This window comes from Tachysurus fulvidraco, chromosome 25 (genome assembly GCF_022655615.1).
Source record: "Tachysurus fulvidraco isolate hzauxx_2018 chromosome 25, HZAU_PFXX_2.0, whole genome shotgun sequence".
In the NCBI taxonomy this organism is placed as follows: Eukaryota; Metazoa; Chordata; class Actinopteri; order Siluriformes; family Bagridae; genus Tachysurus; species Tachysurus fulvidraco.
The window spans coordinates 7,130,743-7,154,236 of record NC_062542.1 but is presented as its reverse complement, the minus strand read 5'-3'; the positions used below and the strand labels follow the sequence as shown (position 1 = coordinate 7,154,236).

At 42.9% G+C, this 23,494-nt stretch overlaps 1 protein-coding gene across 2 annotated transcripts in view; it reads left to right on the top strand.

The window, feature by feature from the left end:
• galnt1 (UDP-N-acetyl-alpha-D-galactosamine:polypeptide N-acetylgalactosaminyltransferase 1) overlaps nucleotides 1-23,494 on the top strand; it is a 114,942-nt gene that overhangs the window by 24,308 nt on the left and 67,140 nt on the right. The window contains exon 2 of one of the 2 annotated variants that reach the window (XM_027172041.2): nucleotides 18,713-18,804. The exons of the other annotated variant lie outside the window; for it this stretch is intronic. The gene's annotated coding sequence lies outside the window, so the exon portion shown is untranslated. The remainder of the gene's footprint in view (nucleotides 1-18,712; nucleotides 18,805-23,494) is intronic. 2 annotated transcript variants of the gene reach the window in all.

Here is a 23,494-nt window from a genome sequence, read left to right as displayed (position 1 = left end):
CTTGGGCTATGTACCAAATATACTAATAGACACTATTTTCTTACACTATGCACCATGACGGATTTTAGGTGTGTAATATTGTCTCAGAGGAAACACTAACTTTTTTCTTTAAAAGGAAGTATAAGCTGTTTCCCAGTCGACGGTAAACAACACTAATGTGATCTTATTAAAAGACATTTGTAAGATGTTTACGGGAATGTCGTCAGCTGTCTGAAAATTGCCCCGCCCCTTAGCTCTGCAAGTGTTTAGTGCATGATGTGTCCAACATTACCTCCTTTTTTTGGGTTATTGAGTTAAAAGTGAATCATCTGGGTCCTTGCAGTGCATTTCTCCCTGTTGGAGTTTCCAGTGTGAACACGCTACACTACTCACAATATTTATATTAAAAAATGCCACAGAATAGTGTATAAGTGTGCGATTTTGGACACAGCTTTAGCATTAGATCATCCTAGACTGCATAGAAGTAAGTTCTCTCCAAATTTACTGCCATTCGTTCAGGATTTCAGTGCTGCCCCGTGTGAGGTTCATTTCTTACATGTCTTGGATTTATGTTCTTTTCCTTCGGGCGTCCTCTTTGACGTTTGGTGCCTTGTGTGAACCATGTCATTGAGGTATAGGGGATCTGATGGTTCTCCATACAGTGGATGTAGCAGCTGGTCAGAGTCTAATCTGGGTGATGATTTGGAGCTTGTTCATGGCGATTAAAGATTTGGCATAGGCACCTTTGCTGGAACATCAAGCTTCTTGTTGATGCCTGCCAAGTCTCACAGGGGGCGCTTGATGTCAGGTCCACTATGGAGATAAAAAGGCAGAACTTTTATGGTGATGGATGATGAGGACCTGAAATGATTTGTCCTTCAAATGATTGAAAAAATAATAGTTTCACACGAGCTAAAATACGGATGCAGTGAGGTCTTGCATGTACTAGCTCAGTGGGTTACGCTTTGATACGAAGGTTCAAGGTGCCACGATACAAGTGTCACTTCTTCCTAGGGCAGCTGAACACAAACTGACAACTGCATGCGGGTTTATCTCATTTGGCTGACTCGCAACTGAGACTTGAGTAACTGACTTCAGGGATAAAGGTTCAAGGAGCTAACAGATGTCTTGAATTGCCACCACCTCCCAATCTGTAGCCCACTGAGCTCACACATGCACACATTATCACTCTTTCCCATCAAGCACACCTAATTATGCTCTCCTAACACTCCCAGCCACAAAGGACTGCAGCATCGTCACGTTTCCAAACTTCGGATCTCTTGACGATACGCGGACACTTTTCTGTCACGCTGCTCAAGAGCCTCGAGCCATAAGATAAAGAGGTTAGTTCATTTTTAGTGAGCAGTCAATTAGCTAAGAGCTTTGAGTCGTTGTAAAATAGATAGTGACTCAGCACTTTTCACACAGACCCAATAAAGACGCTACCCGTGTAGTAGGAATGAAGAACGAAGCGCAGGTACCAGTCAAGAGAGATGCTGGACTGTTAAAGGGAATAATACCAAAGGCTAAACCAGTAAGTTACACTTCAGTGCGACATGGTTTTAGCTTCCGATTTCAGCTACATGATATTTTACATTGTTTCTCAAAATCAATTGTCACAAAGTAGGTTTGAGACGCAATTTTGCTTTAGTTCCCCCTCGTGACATTAGTAATTATTTTCTGTTTACTGTTGCCGGAAATCTTATAAGCTCTCATTAAACCTGTGGCATATTATGAAGAAAAATAGCAAATTTAAAAAGAAAGACAGTGGAACGAAGTGGTTAATTGAATTTTTGTTTAACTGGTCAGCTGCTACTACAACAGCAGCATAGTGAAGGTGACAGCGACCGCTGGCGAATAGATGTTGGGGGAGGGGTGTGTGTGTGTGTGTGTGTGTGTGTGTGTAAATGTCCGGTTCACATGTTGCGTTAAAAAAAATTTGAGCGTAAAGGCCTTTTTATAGCAAATGCTTTGCAGCATGGGAGCATTTCATTCCCTTTATTTCTTTAGTGCAAATAGCTTTAAATATTCAAAGCACCGTTAATCCAGTGAGATTTTCTCTTTACACTCAGTGACCGAACATTACACTCACTGCAGGAATGAAATGCAAAATCTAGCATGAATATAGCATTTTTTTTATAGCTAGAATCCATAGAAACATGCATATTTTTATTACTAATGTCTGCATTGTGTGACGCTAGGGTCTGATTAACATGAGTTATCTAATCTGAGAGATTAATCCGACACTATTCATTGTAATTAAAGTCTAAAACGTATAAAACACACTGCTAAAAACCAGAGTCGACCCCTAGGTTGTGAAAATATGGCTTAGGGCAGCGTGTCAAATGTTCTCTGAGATTTGACCCGAATCCATTCTTCAGAAGCCTCTAGACTCTAGTAGACATTGTTTACTACTGAGCTCTGGGACATCACTTCCTGTGCTCTGGTTAGGTTTTCCTCTGGGAGAGATTGCACTGGTATGCGGTTATCCTGAACTCAGGGGAATTTCTGTGCACATGTGTTGAAGGTTAAGGAACGTTATGACTGCGCTTTGGGACGTTTATAATTCAGTTCTGAAAAGCATGTCTGCCGACACGACACGGTAGACGTGAGAGGAAGGCGTTTAATGCTAAGGACACACACACAAACGCACACTCTACACATAAGCAACACTGGCACGGTTAAGTGAGATATTATAGGTGAGTTTGTGTGTGTGTGTGTTTTTCTGTCTGTCTTTTCTCATCCTGGCTTATCACCAGGTTCTTCATAGCTGCTATCAGCTCCTTGCAGCTGGACATGCACAAAGCACACAGTGGCTTTACTGTGAGTAGAAGAGGGAGGGGTGTGTGTGTGTGTGTGTGTGTGTGTGTGTGTGCGTGTTTGAGAGCACCCCATATTAAATCTTTATTAGTTGAGAATGTGGCTTATTTTTTTACGATTGAGAATTATACTGTGCATGAGGTTTTAGATAAGCAGTTTAACATCTTTGTCAGTTTGGGGCTTTTTTCCCCGCTACGTTTCTTTCCTTTTCTTTTCTTTTCTTTCTTTAACGCAGCACTACAGCGTTAGCCACCGTTTCTGTTTTCTTGCCTTTCACGTTGCAAATAAAATATTGATGAAGGGTTAAATCATAATTGAAGACCTTTAGCGAGAGCCTTGAAAGCCAGCTGATTCAATCTGAGACCAATAGCTTAACTAATTGATGAATAGCTGATCGTTATGTTATCATCAGGGGAAGGGTGTGTGGGTGTGTGTGTGGGGTGTTACGTTTCTAGTAAGTGTGAAAGCGCTCCTTTGGAAACTTTTTTATTGTTTTGACTGGTTAGCGTTTGTATGGCAGCCTGAGAGACCTATTCAGTCCATTTCTGCTGTATATATTTCCACCTTTCTAACCTGAGGTAAAAAAAAAAAAAAAAGCACACACAGTATGTAAACACTGAGCACTATTTATGTAACATTTGAAATTAATTGTTGAATACATTTCTTCTTGGTATTTATGTCTTTAAATTCAGTCATTTCACTGCTCTCTGATTACATAGAGAATTTATCGAATTTATGTCTATTTCTCTGTGGAGTGAAACTGTCCAAAAACATGCCGAAGCTGTGGGAAGAACACAGTTAGTCAGTTAGCTCGCAAAGTCTTTTCAAATGAAGTCTTTTATGAATGTTCACACTCATGAACATCAGCTGAAGGAATGATGTATAACTTACAGCACAAGATTTCTTTCAGTATACAGTTAAAAACATGGTTTAAAACATGGTGGATATTTAAGAGTGAATACTGAGTGGGGAAACTGAACTATGCCATTTGTTTGGTCTAAGGAATTATTTAGGCCAATCAAGGTGTTATTTAAGATGGTTAATGAGTCATTTGAGTCATCAGATGAACCATTTGAGTTGGTCAGTGAAGCATATGAGTCATTGGAGGAATCATATAAAATGGTTAATGAATTATTTGAGTCATTAAATGAATCATTTGAGATGGTTAAAGAATCACTGTAAACAATCAACCAGGAAATCTTTTGAGCCTACTGAGGAATCCTTTGAGTCAACTGAGGAATTATTTGAGCCAATTGAGGAATCTTTTGAACCAAATGAGACATCTTCGGAGTTGATTGTGAAATTAACGCCAAGTGCAACGTACCTAATTTGCATAAAGTGGAGAAAATCTCAACTAAAATTTTGCATGTTGCCCTTCCCCTCGTTGCTATTACTAAAAATAGCAGCTTTGTTTTGCGTTCATGAGTAGATTATGAATAATTGTCCTTAACGTTGCTGCCTAACTCCTGAGTAGCTAAACTAGCTGTGTAAACGGCATGATTTTTGCATGATATTGAGGTTTGAAAGTGGATCAAATAAAAACATTTTCATGTTGTTTTGGAAAAATCGATCTGATTATTTAAAGTAGCAGTGCCAAAAAGTACCCTTTTACCAACATTTTGGGCTGTTTTCCACAATTCAGCCAAAGCCACACTGACGAGTTTTCCCAGACCTGCCCAGGTTTTATACTTGCTTGTCCTTCAACAGCATTACTGCTGCTGCTGCTCCTAATTGACATTGAGCTACAAAGAGAAAAGGCACGTTCAGAGAAAGGTCAGATTTCTTCCCTCCTCTCTGAACCAGGAGGACTTGAGCTTTATTTTATTGTCTTCTGTCCCAGATGAGATTCATTACATGAGATCTAAGCCTCTCATAAACTGAAATGTTTCAGCTCTTTATTACGTTTTCGGTCAGCTTTCTGATGTGTTCTTGTAAAACACAATGAACATAGTTTGTTGGCCTGTCTGGAATTTTCTGATTAGTTTTTTTTAAGAGTGTTTTGGTTTATTTTTACTAAAATCTGATGTTTGTTCTGCTGCTTGGTTTTATTTTACTGGATGAAAGATCTAAAGGTGCAGAATCAGAAGCACACCAGTCGTCGTTCATGTCGACAAGAGCCATGACTTAAGGACATTTCAATGCCTTCAAATGCAAATTGAATTTGAGAATCTTCCTCTTGTGCAATGGACTGTGGGTGTGTCCCAGATTGCACACCCATAAACAGTGGGAGTGGTCTAGTGTGTTCACACTGCAAACTCCAACAAGAAGAAGTGCACTCCAAAAACCTGGATGAGTTACTTATTTAACTGAAAACACAAAGGGATGGAAACTTCATATTCAACAGTTCTGCTAAGCAAGAGGAATGGACCGGGGCTACAAACACTGATGAACAAGACCTACATTTACATGTATAGCATTCGACAGATGCCCTTATCCAGAGCCACTTACACTTATCTTATTGATACAGCTGAGCAGCTGAGGGTTAAGGGCCTTGCTCAGGGGCCCAGGAGTGACTCATGACCTTCTTATCAGTAGTCCAACACCTTAACCACTGAGCTACCACGTCCCAGACCTCTTACATTACATTAAATTACACCATGAGGACAAATTTTACATTTCACCATGTGTGTGTTTGACGTCATTTGGCATCGACTGTGAAACAGCTTGTACTTCCTGTTAGTAAAAATATATCATTCCATAAAATTCTTACACTAGACGGTAGAGTGCATAGTGTCTTGCACGTTATTTGGGACGCAGCTGATTTGCAGGTTATAGTGTTAGGTGTTTTTAAGACGCATGTCATTTTTATTATTTTAGCTACTGATTCTTCCGAGCTTCTCTTCAAGCTCAACTCAGCGTAATGTGCTGAGGAGAAAAGCATCGAACTACAAGCAAGCGATGATAAAGTAACCATAGTCACATAGTCATCGTGAACCTGCACTGTATAAGCCATCATTTGGAATTTGATGAACAACTTGATCAGCTTTACCAGTGGTGTAGTGATGTAGCCTTGGGTTTCCTGGCCTTTAACAGACACATTCAGTACAGTAACATTCCCTGATCTCCTTAAATTACAGTTCTCATTTATAAGAATTTATTTATCATTTGTTTCAGCGATTGCTTTAAGGTTCTTTGCAGGATGGTCCTGGAGCATGCACACACAGGGCTGTATTTAGTCTGGGTCATGTGAAAAACCACGAGTCACACATGTTTAAAGGCTATACAAAGGTTACTTTCAGATTCTTCTTTCTGATTGGCTGCGGGGGAAGCCGACGTGGTCTTCTACCCATCAGCCTTAAGATTCAATGTGCTGGGTGGTGCTTTTCTGCTCACCACACTTGTGAAGAGTGGTTGTTTGAGCTACTACCATCTCTCTCTCTCTCTCTCTCTCTCTCTCTCTCTCTCTCTCTCTCTCTCTCTCTCTCTCTCTCTCTCTCTCTCTCTCTCTCTCTCTTTCGCTCATATCAACTAGGTGTTTCTGGCTATATTTTTCACATCATTCTGTGCTGTTCTGTTGAGGAAAATCCCAGGAGATGAGCAGGCTCTGAATCACTCAAGGCAGGTACACCAGGAATAGGGTTTAGAACGTGTAAAATGCAGCTTTAGAGATGAAATCCAAACAATAAGGAACAATAAAGGTGTGTGTACGTGAGAAAAAACATCTACATAAAGCAATGTATATACGGCATCGGCAAAAGGGTTTACATAATAAGTACATTAATCTGCTCGACTTCCAAATCATTTCACAGAGCACAGAGATCGCCTCAGGATAGCTCACAGAGGACGTGGTGTGTAAGAGGTTGTTGGTGTCAGTAGAAAGTGCTGTCGATTGTAGAAAAACTCAAAACCGCCGTCACCGTATAGCTGATCCGACCTACACATGGATATCGACATCTTGCAGAGTAATGAGTGTGCATGCATGAGAGGGAAATAAAGAGCGAGAGATGTAGAGGATGGGAGGATTCGTGTGGTTGTTTTCCACATTCCATCTCTGCAGAAGCTGTAACAGATAGTACAGCACAAGGGAACACATCGGTGTGTGACAGTTAGAAAACTGTGTGTGCGTGTGTGCGTGTGTGTGTGTGAGAGAGAAGGAGAGAGAGATTTCTGCATAGTTTATTGCTCATAAGGCTTCAGTTCCAGGCTGTTTATCTGTTCACCCTGTCATCACACTGTGTTCGTCATGGTTCAGTGCGCACGCACACACACACACGCACGCACACACACACACACACACACACACACACACACACACACACACACACACACACACACACACACACACACACACCCATAAAAGCGTAAGGAATCTGATGGCCTCTTTTACTAGTCACATGAAGGATGGCCAAAGAAAAGGACAAACAAGTCCTGGGTGGAGGGATTGTGATGTCATCAGCGCTTTAGTAGGCGGGGCTTCTGAACATCATGACACTCTCTCTCTCTCTCTCTCTCTTTCTTGCTCTCTACATTTCTTTCCCATCGCCATGTCTATTTCTCTGTCTCTCTCTTACTTTCTCCATCTCTCCAACTTTCTCCTTTTTTTTTCTTTCCTCTCAATCTCCCCTCTCTTTACATCTCTGGTTCTCTATACACCCCCCATTCCCCCTGTATGTCTGTTTGTCTGTCTGTTTCTCTCCATCTCTCTTACTCTCTTACTCATATTCTCTTATTACTCATATAACCTCATTTCCCACCAAGCTTTGTGGGTAGGGTGTGGAAAGCAGCTGTGCTGATGTAATCTTCGTTCCCAAGATCCCACGCTCATGCTTTGCTTCTTTAAGACTCACACACACACACACACACACACACACACACACACACACACACACACACACACACACACACTGCTTGTAAGGATTTCCTGTTGACATAACTGACATGTTTACTCCTAGCACTAACTCGGTAATCATTAACTTTTTGGCTGTTTTTATTTATTTTCTATTCTTTTCTCCTTGTTATAAAGGTTTTCCTTGCCGTTGCGTTCTTGAATCTGATTGGTCAGTAGATGTTGATTCATGTTCTCTATGATTTGAATTCATGCCTTTATCTGAATGCACTTGACTTGATTTATTGTAAGAAACGATTTGTAGCATGCAACAGTGTTGGAAGGAGTCCCCAATGTTAGGACTTTGTAACAGTTAAATGTAAAGCTGTGAGTGACAGATGACACTCAGTAACACGACTACACACATCTTTTTGTCTTTTTAAGTTAAAAAAAGGAAAAAAGAGAGACTGAGAACAGAACTGTTACTGTACAGCTGCTTTAATGTGGAAACCTGAGCACATTTGTTTTGCAGATGTTTCATGACTTGGATGTGCAGCTCTTAAGATATAAAAACTACAATATGGGGTTTATTAATTAAAAAAAAACTTATAAAAAAGGGGAAAATTGCCGTGGTTGTAAGAGCAACACAAGCCGTTGTCGATTATGTTCCTGCCCCATTTTATTTCTTATGTCGTTCATCGCCACAATTCCAGTTATTTGCAGCAGTGAATTAACTCATTAACTCATAAAGCATATAGAATTTATTTATCCAGTCTGAAACTGTCAGCAAAACCAAATTCATACTTTGCAGCCTTTCGACTGGATGATGTCATTAGCATCACGTTATGAAAATAGCCTCGGCATAAGCTTGTATGTCATCCGCTGAGGAACGAAGCATACCGCCTGTGTGTGTGTCTAGAAGCTGGAGAATTAATTAGAACCCGATGTAGGATGAAGCTCAGGTCTGTGAACGCCGGCGATCATGCACACAGCTGTAAATATTTGGACGGAAAGCGTTATATTAGTCAGTTATGTTTAACGCACACCTCCTTCAACCGCTGTGTGTTGGCACTAATTGTGTCCCCTGTGTGTGTGATGACTAAGCCTGCCATTAATCTTGTAAACTGATTGACAAAATTGCAGCGACGCTGAGTCTCAGTAGGTGGGTTGTTTAAAGAGCGACAGAGGTAAAGGACTTCACTATATTTGCTTCTCTCCTGCCTTCCTTCCCATCTCGCTGGCAGTAAGATGCCATTTTACTCTTTATCCCTTTCTCAAAATCTTAAAATGATATGTTTAGGCTGATGTGTACTATAACCTTAATAGCTACCCGGCCAACACACCACTGTGTGATTGTTCTTCAAACTGCTACCCAAATTTGAAACACACCTTTGTATAGAATGTCTTTGTATGATGTAGTATGAAAAGAAAGTCATTTTTATTTGTCACATATACATTACAGCACAGTGAAATGCTTTTCTCTGAATATCCCAGATTGTTAGGAAGCTGGAGTCAGAGCACATGTTATGGTATCTCTAGAACAGAGAGGGTTAAGGGTCTCGCTCAAGGGCAAGAGCAAAAGTAGTAGCAGTTTAGCGTGAACCTTAAACCAGAGGTAAGGAATAAGCCAGAACCATATTTGTTGAGCCACCAAGATATAAGAGTAAGAGGCTCAAACCTGTTCCAGCAGGACAACCTGAGCTCCATGAAGAGATGAATTGCCAACGTTGGAGTGGAAGAACCCAAGTTTTGTCCGCAACTCCACTGGGATGAGCTGGATCACTGAGCACTCAACTCCACTGAGCCTGTCCTCTATAATGCAGTTGTGGCTGAATGAACACAAATCCCCAATAAATCTGGAATGGGATGGTCAACAAGTACATTTGGGTGGAAATGTCAGCTGTCCACAGTCTTTTTTCTGCATAGTGTAGTCCCAGCATGGGCAAATTGATTAACCTGGACAACCCCACATCCTGTTGACGATTGCCAAATGATAGGTTTTATTTGGTGTGTGTTAAAACCTGATGTGCTTCATCGGGATGCTGTAACTGTTCAACCTGCTTCCGAGTCCCACCATCTGCTGCACCACACACATCACAGTGTTGAGATCTGGAAGGCGGTTAATTAGCTCTCCCAGATGAGAGAAAACCTTTTCAGAATCAGGAAAGTGCGGATGTTTAAACCCTAACAAAACTGTTTCTTAACTCTTCACCTGTTTTTCACATGATTCTAAACCTGTTAAGTTCACTTTAGTCCGGATTAATGCACTTATCTGGATGACTAACTTGTACTGAAAGTGCTTCAATGAAGGACAAATGGTGAAGCAGTGACAGGATCCCAGGGTGCGAAGGCTAGCACTTCGGGTCCGATTCCACACAAGAGCTACTGTAGCACTGCTGAGAATGTTCAATCTGGCCATGATCGAAATGTGTCAGAACAGTCGACCCTCAGTGGGTTATAGCTGTTCTGGCAGCACAAGTGGGACCTAAACAATACACAACATTAGTCAGATGCTGTTGAAGATCTGGCTGATCAGTGATTATTATCATGATATTATGTCACATCGTTTCAGCATCATATTTAATGAGCAGTGCAACCACACTGGGCTTTACATTTCTGTTTTCCTTTATAAAAAGAATTTAAAAAAGTCTCAAAGGATGAACCAAATGTAATTTTCTAAGAATAAACTTCATGATCATTGTTTGCAAGTGTGAACGTCTCCTCCTCCTCCTCCTCCTCCTCCTCCTCCTCCTCCTCCTCCTCCTCATCCACACAAGCTGTGAACGAGTGAAAGTGCCAATGTGACATTTCTCCAGTTTCTGAATGGAGAATGTAAAAGTGCTAACCACACTGTTTATTAATAATGCTGAGTAACGCTAAAGTGTGAAGGCTGAACTGGGAATTCCTGTCATTTTTAAGTGGGAAAAACCCAAACACACATCCATGACGGACCATGTATTGTTAACGAGCTTAAAGCTTAACAGATCATCAGTGCGTATATTCGTCTCAATCAGCTCCCCAAGGTGAGAATCAGCATACAGTGTAAATGAGTTTGGACACGGGTCACTTCACATCTGGACACTGACTCGATATCAGTCACTGTAAAAAGCCAAATATCATACATGTGTTAGCTTAATCGCACACGTTTCTGCCATACTGCTTCAGGCAACATCGCTAACATACGGAACACACACACTAAATGGAAACATCGCTAACATACGGAACACACACACTAAATGGAAACATCGCTAACATATGGAACACACACACACTAAATGGAAACATCGCTAACATACGGAACACACACACTAAATGGAAACATCGTTACCATATGGAACACACACACACTAAATGGAAACATCGTTACCATATGGAACACACACACTAAATGGAAACATCGCTAACATACGGAACACACACACACACACACTAAATGGAAACATCGTTACCATATGGAACACACACACTAAATGGAAACATCGTTACCATATGGAACACACACACACTAAATGGAAACATCGTTACCATATGGAACACACACACTAAATGGAAACATCGCTAACATACGGAACACACACACACACACACTAAATGGAAACATCGTTACCATATGGAACACACACACTAAATGGAAACATCGTTAACATACGGAATCATTTGAGAGCAACAACAATAGCAGGCTATTTAAATTTGTAGAAGAGACACTGAGTCCTCATTACCATACAGTAGAGTTTTACTGAAACTGTCTATTCAGTCACCTCTAACTCTCTTTATTCCACCTGATTCCAATGTCCTCTTTTTTGTGTGTATTTTATATATATACTTCTTTGGAATACACATTACACAAATGTATAATAGTCTGTTATATAGAGATGGGGAGAGAGAGACATGGAGGAGAGAGAGAGAGACATGGGGGAGGAGAGAGAGAGACATGGGGGAGGAGAGAGAGAGAGACATGGGGTGGAGAGAGAGAGAGAGACATGGGGTGGAGAGAGAGAGAGATACATGGGGTGGAGAGAGAGAGAGAGACATGGGGTGCAGAGAGAGAGAGAGAGAGAGAGAGAGAGACATGGGGTGCAGAGAGAGAGAGAGAGACATGGGGAGGAGAGAGGGAGAGAGATGGGCTGGAGAGAGAGAGAGAGAGACATGGGGTGGAGAGAGAGAGAGACATGGGGTGGAGAGAGAGAGAGAGACATGGGGAGGAGAGAGGGAGAGAGATGGGCTGGAGAGAGAGAGAGAGAGAGAGACATGGGGTGGAGAGAGAGAGAGACATGGGGTGGAGAGAGAGAGAGAGACATGGGGTGGAGAGAGAGAGAGAGACATGGGGTGGAGAGAGAGAGACATGGGGTGGAGAGAGAGAGAGAGACATGGGGTGGAGAGAGAGAGAGAGACATGGGGTGGAGAGAGACATGGGGTGGAGAGAGAGAGACATGGGGTGGAGAGAGAGAGAGAGAGACATGGGGTGGGAGAGAGAGAGACATGGGGTGAGATAGAGAGAGAGAGAGAGAGAGAGAGAGAGAGAGAGAGCCCTTAAAACTGCCGACTCCCTGATCAGTGTCCTCAGTGCTGGACATTGAATGATCTGCATTAATACTGCCAGAAGTTAGTGCAGTGTTATTTTATTTGCTGCAGACAGTTTGTGTTCATGTTGCTGTGTGTCATACTTAACGTGGGCTTGAGGAGACCTTAACGATTTCCAAGCTGACTGTTTATTTTTTGTGTGTATATAGTCAGAGGTCAGAAATATACTTCTACACTACAGATGCATGCAGTCTTTGTGGATCTAGAAATAAACATCATTCCCTGTCAGTAAGGAACAGAGAGACTCAGATGTTGTATCAGTTACCTGTAACTCGTGAACCCAACACAATACACTTGTGAAAGGCTGACAGACTTTGTTTCAGTCCATTTGCTTGTGATGAATATGTGATTGGCAGTAAATATGAAGCTGTTTTCTTCTGTAGACTCTCTGGGCTTCAGGTGTGTAGGTACTGCAGGTTTAATTGGATTTGAATGCGGTCATGAGGCCTTGTTACATATATAAAATATCTTGACAGAAACACACTCCTCCGTTCCACACTGCCACGCTATGGGTACAGTTCCTAGATGGTTTTCACACTGTTTTTTCACGTTTGCCCCGGTCTGAATCCGCTTGATCGGTGCCCCTGCAGCACTGGTTTGGTTTCAGACTCATTTGATGCATTTACATTCCATAAACTCACACAGAGAACACAACCATGACAGATATTATTGATTCGTTCTATGGAGGTGTCTCCTGCCAATCACTGCACACGTGTGTGGTGGAAATGAATGATAAATTTGGCTAAAACACACACACACATAAACACGAAAGAGAGAGAGGTTACTTTACTTCTGGTTAGGTACATAGTTATCTGCTTTACAGACACACACATGCACACACACACACACACACACACACACACACAGGTTACTTTGCCAGTGCAGACCCAGCGTGCTGCGCTTCCTGGTTCACATTACATGTGAAAGCCTCTAGCTTTTAATAGTTTAATAGTAGACGTGATGTATAGATTTATAGGCCATGTCGTGCTGGGAGAAAAGTGGGGCAGGATGTAAACATGAAACCTGAGAAAACATGTTCTAACGTCTTGTGGAGTCGCTTTACGTGTGGCTGTTTTTTTTTTCTTTTCCACGTTTATAGTTTGCTGTAAGATTGTTTTGTTTTCCTGGAACAAGACAGAGACACACACACACGGGGCAGGATGCATGTGAGAAAATGTGTGCTAGTGTGGGAGAGTGTGTGTGTATATGTAGGAGTGATGGAGTGTGTGTGAGAGTGAGGGAGGAAGTGAGTGTGAGAGTGAATGAGGGAGTGTGTGTGTGTGTGTGTGTGTGAGAGAGAGAATGAGGGAGTGTGTGTGAGTGAGTGAATGAGGGAGTGTGTGTGAGTGAGTGAATGAGGGAGTGTGTGTGTGAGAGTGAATGAGGGAGTGTGTGTGTTTGATAGTGAATGAGGGGGTGTGTGTGTGTGAGAGTGAATGAGGGTGTGTGTGTGTTTGATAGTGAATGAGAGAGTGTGTGTGTGAGAGTGAATGAGTGAGTGTATGTGTTTGAGAGTGAATGAGGGAGTGTGTGTGTGTGAGTGAATGAGGGAGTGTGTGAGAGTGAATGAGGGAGTGTGTGTGTGTGTGTGTGTGTGAGAGTGAATGAGGGAGTGTGTGTGTGTGTGTGTGTGTGTGTGTGTGTGTGTGAGTGTGTGTGAGTGTGTGTGTGTGTGTGTGTGAGCGCGAATGAGGAGTGTGTGTGTGTGAGAGTGAATGAGGGAGTGTGTGTGTGAGAGGGAGTGAGAGCGTGTGTGTGAGAGGGAGTGAGAGTGTGTGTGAGAGGGAGTGAGAGTGTGTGTGAGAGGGAGTGAGAGTGTGTGTGAGAGGGAGTGAGAGTGTGTGTGAGAGGGAGTGAGAGTGTGTGTGAGAGGGAGTGAGAGTGTGTGTGAGAGGGAGTGAGAGTGTGTGTGTGAGAGGGAGTGAGAGTGTGTGTGTGAGAGGGAGTGAGTGTGTGTGTGAGAGGGAGTGAGAGTGTGTGTGTGAGAGGGAGTGAGAGTGTGTGTGTGAGAGGGAGTGAGAGTGTGCGAGAGAGTGAGGGAGTGAGAGTGTGCGAGAGAGTGAGGGAGTGAGAGTGTGTGTGAGAGTGAGGAAGGGAGTGTGTGTGAGAGGGAGTGAGAGTGTGTGAGAGGGAGAGAGTGAGGGAATGTGAGTGTGTGAGAGTGAGGGAATGAGAGTGTGAGAGAGAGTGAGGAAGGGAGTGTGTGTGAGAGGGAGTGAGAGTGTGTGAGAGGGAGTGAGTGAGGGAGTGAGAGTGTGTGAGAGTGAGGGAAGGAGAGTGTGTGAGAGTGAGGGAAGGAGAGTGTGTGAGAGTGAGGGAATGAGAGTGTGAGAGAGAGTGAGGAAGGGAGTGAGAGTGTGTGAGAGGGAGTGAGTGAGGGAGTGAGAGTGTGTGAGAGTGAGGGAATGAGAGTGTGTGAGAGTGAGGGAATGAGAGTGTGTGAGAGTGAGGGAGTGTGTGTGTGTGAGTGAATGAGGGAGTGTGTTTGTGTGTGAGGGAGTGAGAGTGTGTGAGAGAGTGATGAAGGGAGTGTGTGTGAGAGGGAGTGAGAGGGAGTGAGTGAGGGTGAGGGAGGAAGTGAGAGTGTTTGAGAGTGTGTGAGAGTGAAGGAGTGTGTGTGTGAGGGTGAGAGAGTGAATGTAATAAAATGTAATGTATTCCATTTAAAGTAAACAAAGTGAAGGTTAATCTTCAGCATAACACACGTCTCTTACGGCAGTTAGAGTTCCTGTAATAGTAAAAGGCCATAACGGGCTTTAAACCTGAGTGTCTTTACTCCACTGTTCTGTGGTTACTGTTACACTGATCAATACAATCACGTCTGTTTCCTACTTGTTTATTGGAGTTCACATATCATAACTTTGTCTGCTGTCATGTCTGTATTCTCAGCAACAGCACAATGCATCACGTCTTATTTGGCATTTGGACGCTTTACAAATTGATCTGCATTGGCTCATATCCATGTTGCTACGGCCTGAAAGCAGCAGCTGGGTCAAAGCTAGAGCCTGGACCATCCACTGACCACCGCACACGCATCAGTTTATCCATTACACTACTGCTGCCATGTGACCGACTGATTAGGTCACAGCAGGAAGGTGCAGGCGATCCAAATAATGTTCACTTTCGACATTGTGATCTCAGTGACAAGAAGTTGGTCACTCAAACACTCTCTACATCCACGCTGAGCAGTAAAGCATCTCTGAACCCTCAGGCTCTTTTTTTACAGTACCACAGGGGTGCATGTCTCTCTCTGTTTGTCTGTCTCTCTTGCTCTCTCTGTCTGTCTCTCTTGCGCTCTCTCTCTCTCTCTCTCTCTCTCTCTCTCTCTCTCTCTCTCTCACACACACACACACACACACACACACACACACACACACACACACACACACAGTGTGAAGATCAGGAGGATAAACCCCAGTGTCCTCTGTCTTATTTCCCACGACTCTCTTTGCTCTCTGCTTCGTGACCGCTCCAGCACCCTGTAAAGCGTTTGTCCTTTAAGTGGTCATTCTCCATTAAGTCTTTCACCTGCAAACGTCAGCGTGATGGATTGCCGTCTAACACCTTTTACACCGCCTCTTTAACGCACTTTCATCCTGCCCTAAATACTACAAAGTCTGCCTTTAAATTCCTTTTATACCACAGTGTATATCTGTTTAGGTGTTGTTGAGTGAGAAGTAGTGAAATGCGTTTACACTGTGTGTGTGAGTGTGTGTGTGTGTGTGTGTGTGTGTGTGTGTGTGTGTGTGTGTGTGTGTGTGTGTCTGTGTGTGTGTGTGAACTCACAGGAAATGAAATATAGAGCAGCTTTCAGAGTTTAAGTTATCCTGATATGGATGAATGATGTTGCCATAGCAATTTGATTGACGTGTGTCATTTTGGGTGACGTGAGTTTCACACAAGCTCTATAAACAGCACCACGGATCATTTTCTCTCAGAAGAGTCTGGCTTTGGCTTGACTTCAGATTAATGCAGTTGGAGTGTGTGTGTGTGTGTGTCTTTTGTCATATTGAGCAATGTGTGCATTCCTTAAGTGCAGAGTCACTAAGATCTCCATTACAAACACATGTCCTGCTGCCTGTGTGTGTGTGTGTGTGTGTGTGTGTGTGTGTGTGTGTGTGTGTGTGTGTGTGTGTGTGTGTGTGTGTGTGTGTGTGTGAATGTACTTATTAAAATGGCAAGCCCAAGTAAACATGAGCTACATGATTAAATTTGATTGCAAAAACAAGATCCAAGCAGTCGGGTGTTAAACAGAGACATTGGAGAGAAAGCTTAAAAGATGTGAAAAATCTGTCACTGGCAACTAAAAGACCTTCCCAGAGGAATCATTCACTTATGGTGCTGAATAAACTAATCACAGAGTGTGGGCGTGGGCTAGCTATCTGTCATGACCTGTGGTTGATTGCAGCATCATGTAATGTCACAGTTACTCACACGCACTGTGGGCGGGGCTGATGGGCGGGGCCAGTTCACAGACACTAGCTAGCTACAGTGTTAGCGTGAGCAGCACAGGGCTAGTGTGATACAGTGAGACAGCACAGAGGAAGAAATGTGTTCAGCAATACACAAGTCTGAAATACAAACCGAGTGCCATTGCCATCGTCGTCTCTCTGATTTATTCACACTTTCTCTCTTACTGTCTCTCTTACTGTCTTTTTGTCTCTGTCTCTCTCTGTCTCTCTTACTGTCTTTTTGTCTCTGTCTCTCTTACTCTGTCTTTCTCTCTCTGTCTCTCTTAATCTGTCTCTGTCTCTTTCTGTCTCTTTCTGTCTCTCTTACTCTGTCTTTCTGTCTCTGCCTCTCTCTGTCTCCATCTGTCTGTCTTTCTCTCTGTCTCTCTTAATCTGTCTCTGTCTCTTTCTGTCTCTCTTACTCTGTCTTTCTGTTTCTGACTCTCTGTCTGTCTTTCTCTGTCTCTCTTAATCTGTCTCTGTCTCTCTCTGTCTCTATTAATCTGACTCTGTCTCTCTCTGTCTCTTACTCTGTCTTTCTGTCTCTCTGTCTGTCTTTCTCTGTCTCTCTTAATCTGTATCTCTCTGTCTCTCTTACTCTTTCTTTCTGTCTCTGTCTGTCTGTTGGCCTGTCTGTCTGTCTGTCTGTCTGTCTCTCTCTCTATGTCTGTCTCTCTCTCTGTCTCTGTCTCTCTCTCTCTCTCTCTCTCTCAAAAATTCTATCCCCACAACTCTGATACACGGCCCGTCACGATTATTTTTTTTAATTTGAGCAATGGTTTCTTTTCAAGTTTAAGTGTAGAAGCATGGAGTCATGGACAAGAGGATATTTTGTTCTTGTTAAATGGTGAAATGCTGCATGAGAGCGGATGTGGTTTCCTGATACATGCGTGTAGAGTAACATTACAGGAGGACGTCTGGAGCAGCCCTGATCGATTCCTGTAGGTTAAGTGATCTCTGTAGCAGGGCACGTGTTCATGATCACGACTCTAAAAATCAATATTTACTGAATATACCTCACATATACCTACAGAATATACCTTTAACACTTGACTTTTATTAGAAGTGTTGGGTGTAGCTGCACACACACACACACACACACACACACACACACACACACACACACACTTTTTAAAACCCCATGTGGCTCCTTACTCACTGTATAAGGAGGAGTGTACTCACAGTGTGTGTTTTAGCACACAAATGTTTATTTTATTATTTTTTTCTTTCTTTCTACCTATCGACAGTCTCAATTCTACCGCCATGCTTTTAGTGAGAGCTCTTAACTTGCAGTTTAGAAAGCAGTAATATGAGTGAAATGTGTAATATTAATGATGTGCCAGGATTAGAGCAGGGAGGATAAGGTTTATTCTGCTCACACATCTGAAACAGAAAGGGTGTGTGATGTGCCCAACGCAGCCGAGGACCTTTAATTGCTTCTTTGTTCGTGTAGCAGCTGTTGCCATGGCACCTTCGAGGCTCTCCGAGTAGCTCTGTCACACACAGACGTGCGCATGCACATGCACACACACACACACCTGGGATATAATCGGGTTTATGTGAGGTTTGATTAAACAAGCTTGCATACACGTGCAGCCCGAGGGATTCAGAATGAGAAAAGTGTTTTTTGAAGCATGACCGGACACTAAACACTTCCCTCTGTGATACAAACTACTGGCATGAAGGCGCCGTGTGTGTGTGAGTGTGTGTGGAGACGTGTGTGGAAGGTTGATCTCCTGATCGTCTCCCTTTGAAAGAGATGTTGCGCTGCATGCTGATATTTTATTCATGTCGTCTGAGAAAGCTGCAGGCCAGAGCACCGTGCGTGTGAGCGCCACCAAATAAGTGATTCTGACTTCACCAGCTTCTCTCCATCTCTTATGTACATACACACATACACAATTTCTGTACACGGAGAGTGAAACGGACAGACGAAAGTCAGACAGAAGAGTGGAATGTGAATAAAGATTAAGACTTAGTTTTATTGTGAGTTTCTTCACAGAAGGAGACGCACTGAATGGCCAAAGTGCAAAGCCACATAGAACGATTTGTATCCGTTTTGTTTTGAAGAATCCGTGCAAATCTAATCGGGATATTTGTGTGTGTGTTCTAACAGGAGGTATGTGCGATTAGCAACGCAGAAGGTGGGATCACACGCTCCATAGCACAGGAAGCCGTTCTTCACCCACACTGATTCCAGTCCAGCAGGTAGGAGTGCGTCTCGACCTCTTCTGAGGAGAAATTTTTTTTTATTTGTATAAGCACATTCAACAATAGACATGGTCTTAAAAAAGCTTAAGAAACATAGAAAAGATACATTTATTCCTCAAAAGTAAGTCAAAGGTCACAATGGTGAGGAAAAACTTCCTGAGATGATATTAGGATGAAGTGCAACCAGGAAATTCATTCCAGTTTTACCCTGAAGTCTGTCTTTCACTGTTCACTGTCTCACTGTCTTCTCGCACTGTTCACTGGTGAGCGTCTTCTCGAACTGTTCACTGGTGAGCATCTTGCCCAACTGTTCACTGGTGAGCATCTTGCCCAACTGTTCACTGGTGAGCGTCTTCTCGAACTGTTCACTGGTGAGCATCTTGCCCAACTGTTCACTGGTGAGCATCTTGCCCAACTGTTCACTGGTGAGCATCTTGCCCAACTGTTCACTGGTCAGCACCTTGCCCAACTGTTCACTGGTGAGCATCTTGCCCAACTGTTCACTGGTCAGCATCTTGCCCAACTGTTCACTGGTGAGCATCTTGCCCAACTGTTCACTGGTCAGCATCTTGCCCAACTGTTCACTGGTGAGCATCTTGCCCAACTGTTCACTGGTGAGCATCTTGCCCAACTGTTCACTGGTGAGCATCTTGCCCAACTGTTTAACTTTTAGTGTGTTCATTTAATGTAATTAATGAATTTGTAGATCAGATTGACCCTTTACTGGGATTTGCAGGGTATGTTATAAACCTGAATGCTGTACTTTAGTAACCTTCACATTACTCACGCATACAGTACATACTCCTACCACTTCTGCACCTAAATAGATTCGAAGCAGTATTTCAGTGGCGCAGGGATGAGGTTTCCTTTAAGCACATTTGTCACCCAAGAAATTGTGAAAAGGACATTATGAAATCCTGAAAGAGCCACAGAGTTTTTGTTCCTCTGACAGCTTCAAGAGTAGAAGAGATTAAAGCAGGCAAACTTTGTGGAACGGCAGCTAAACATGCTTGATCAGCATCTAATGCTCTGTCTGAGTGTAGGATATGATGCTGTGCGAAAGTGCCAGCTAATTATAATTATGTGGCTTGTAATAAGGCACTAGCTGTCTAGCTATGCTGAACACACATAGTGTGTGTGTGTTGTGTGTGTGTTGGTTCACTGTGGCACCAAGCTTGACAGTAATGCATATATCGATCAGAGCAACACAACCACAAAATGGGTTAACGGTTGTAAAACGTGCTATTTAATTTCACAGGGTGTCGGTACCAGGCGTCGTATTGGAAATCAGTTTGTGATCCTTTGTGCTTTTGTGTTCATTTCTGCACTCCAGCTCTTTATGTTCTGTTGAACTTAGACTATACTGTTGACTATAAGACTCACTGTTGAACTAGAACTGTTGACTATAAGACTCACACTGACTAGTTGACTAACACGTAAATGCAAGCAGCGTGTAAAGAAAGCAGCTGAATGCAGCGGATGAAACCGATCCTGCAGATAACTCCACGAGATTTCACTCGGGAAAGTCTTTCTGTCTGTCTGTCTGTCTGTCTGTCTGTCTGTCCAACAGTCCGTCTGTCTGCCACTGTAATGTTGCATTAACACGTTATCACTTTGCATGAAACGGAGAGGTGTGCGCGAGACCATGCGAAATCCCACACAGCTAGTTTAGAGTCAGATCAGCGGTCAAGTTCCTGATTCGTTATCGGATGCCGCTGAGGCACGGAGTCAGAAGCTGCCAGACCCTGTTGTCGACGTTGCTTCCTCCATCATTAAGCTGGAAGTTTCCGAATCAGCAAGTTTGTCCACTGAGTGCCTTTAAGGAACCGAGACGATCTTTGCTTTATTCATGTAGACAGTTGTAGCTTTTTTTTTAATCTGTAAAACCACTATGTGAGAGATGATTCGTCTACTACTATTACTACCACTTTTACTACTATTACTACCACTATTACTACTATTACTACCACCATTACGATCTGACTGCTTTTTGGACTAAGTGCTCATCTACTGATCACAGTGTAACTGCTGCTTCACATTCACAGCACTGAGAGTTTGTGTGTGTATTCAACGAGCCATAATGCACAATCAGCTGCAATAAGCACAGTGAAGGACGAGGACCCACTGGTCACCACACCACATAGTTCTTGCTTCATCTTTCTTCCAATTCTGAATAATAGAGTAAAAAATAGTGTGTATTTAATTAGCATTACAGTGTAAATCATTCATCGGCGTGTTTCATGCCATATTTCTTTGTTACGTCTCCTTGTTGGTACATCAGTCTCACTTCCCTTTCTGTGGTTTAGCCTTGAGGGTTTCCTGTTAATGTCATCTATTCCAAGCTTTCTTTTCCTTTTTTTTTTTTTACAAACACGCATGCAAACAATGGTTTGTTCCAACCCACACACACTACTCCTATGAATAAGGGATGATTGAACAATCACGTGGTTAAAACGTCTGGGTATTTCTTGCTTTCTTTCTTGCTTTCTTGCTTGCTTGCTTTCCTAAGACTTAAAATATAACGCCTACGTAAATGTCATGAATGTCACTGAAACTAGTGCCTAAGGAAAGCCACTTCAAATAAACTGCAATTCCTCCCATACAAGGTGGAAGGAAAAAAGAATGAATGAAGGAACAAATACACTTTCGGGCCATATGTTTGGGGACAGCTGCCCACAACGCTGTTCCGTGTTGAACATCTTGTTCTGCATTTAATCCCCACTTCTCTGTTATAATAACTTCCTCTGAAAGGCTTTTCACCAGATCTCAGTGTGTAGACTGTGGAGATTTGGCTTCAGTCAGCTCCAAGAGCATTGTGAGATCAGGCTGTGATACTGGGTGAGAAGACCTGGGGTTCAGGATGTTCCAGTTCAGGACAGGCTCTTTTACCCCACCCTTGGCAGAACATATCTCCATGGTGCTTTCTAAGAGCATTAGTGAGGTCAGGCTGTGATATTGGGTGAGGAGATCTGGGATTCAGTGAGTGTTCCAGTTCTTTGAGTCAACAGAATAAAGAAGCTTCGCATCGTGATACATAAAGACACAGAGCTACACAAGACAATGCAGAACTATGGGATAAAAATGAACCTATACACATACAGTACATGTGTGCAACCTTGTGAAAACCATGCAGGATAAGATACAGTGTGCGACGAGAGGCAAGAAGGCAAGGGACGGCGCGCAGGGCAAGGGACGGCGCGCAGGGCAAGGGACGGCGCGCAGGGCAAGGGACGGCGCGCAGGGCAAGAGATAGTGTGCAGGGCAAGAGACAAGGGGCACATTTGGGCAAGGGGCCACATGTGGGTGTACTGGCCTGCTGAAGACACACTTTTGTTCATGTAGCGTGTATGAGTTTAGCAGTATTAGACATCAGGGCTTTCCTGTTCTAGGGTTAATGCTGGTTGGAAATATAACTTGGAGAATAGTCATTGCTCTCGGACCGAGCTGGGATTTTCCCGTTGCCTCAGGCTTGCACATTAGAGACATTTTTTTAAATTCCTTTTTATTCAATGTTTTTATATTTCTTTGACGTTGCTTTGAAACAATGTCTATGTGTAAAAGCACTCTACAAATAAATCTAATCGATTCTGCTCAATTAAGGAATACATTTTTATTTTATTTATTTATTTAAAAAAAAAAAAATAGCTGTTTTACAACCAATGCATGACTGAATCCATGATACAGTTCAGATATTGTAAACTTTTCCTCCACATCCACTGATAAAACATGAGAAATGCAGCAAGCTCTAGCCAGTAAAACGACCAGGCATTAAATATTCACTTCTATAACCAACAGTGATGTTCCCGCTGTGGAATGGATCGTTTCACAAATTCACTCTGCCAGCAGAGGTGGAGACCCGTATCGATCGGCACGACGGCAGACAAAAAGAGGTTGCTGCCGATAAAACCTCTGACAGAGAGACAGAAGCAGAAGCTCAGGAGTAAAGCTAGCCTGCGATGAACTCTTCCTGCCTTTCCGCTTTCTCACTCACTCTCTTTACAACCCCAGCAACCTCTCACGACATCATCATAGTAGAATGGGTCGAAGTCTCACAGCACTCCGCTGACCTGAAGAAGCCTCTCGGCTGAGGGATAGAAGTGCTCTACAGTGAGCTCGAAGATTATGACTCAATTATACCAGCAGACATCTTGACTTGAGCAAGACTTGGGTTTATTCGAAAAGAAAAATGTGTAATCATTATCGTGCAAAGCGCTCTGTAAGGTGTGTGTGTGTGTGTGTGTGTGTGTGCTTTGTAAGATACAGAGATAAAGATAAGAGCTTTTTCCATCTAGCAACAATCTAAGGACAGAAAATGTTAAGTTTGTTGTTAATTCCTTGCATCTTTTGTCGTGTTCATTTCATTAAAGGGACACCCGTGTTCGAGAGCAGGAAATAATATATAAAGTCCTATACAAATAAAGATGCGTATAAGGCAGGGCATAAAGCCGATATAGTTCTTTTTATCATTTGCAAATGTCTGTGATGTCAATAAAGGAACACAATGTTAACCCCGCATTGTGGTGCCATGGTGTTCGAAGGTGACGGCGAAACGCTTAGCAACAGTCAGCCGATCGGAACCTGAAAAGCACATGACTCAGATCACATGCTTTTGTTCAGTCGAAATTTCATTTTACATTTTTCAAGGAACTAAAAACGTCAAACGGTTATGAAAAGGACGTCTCCTGGA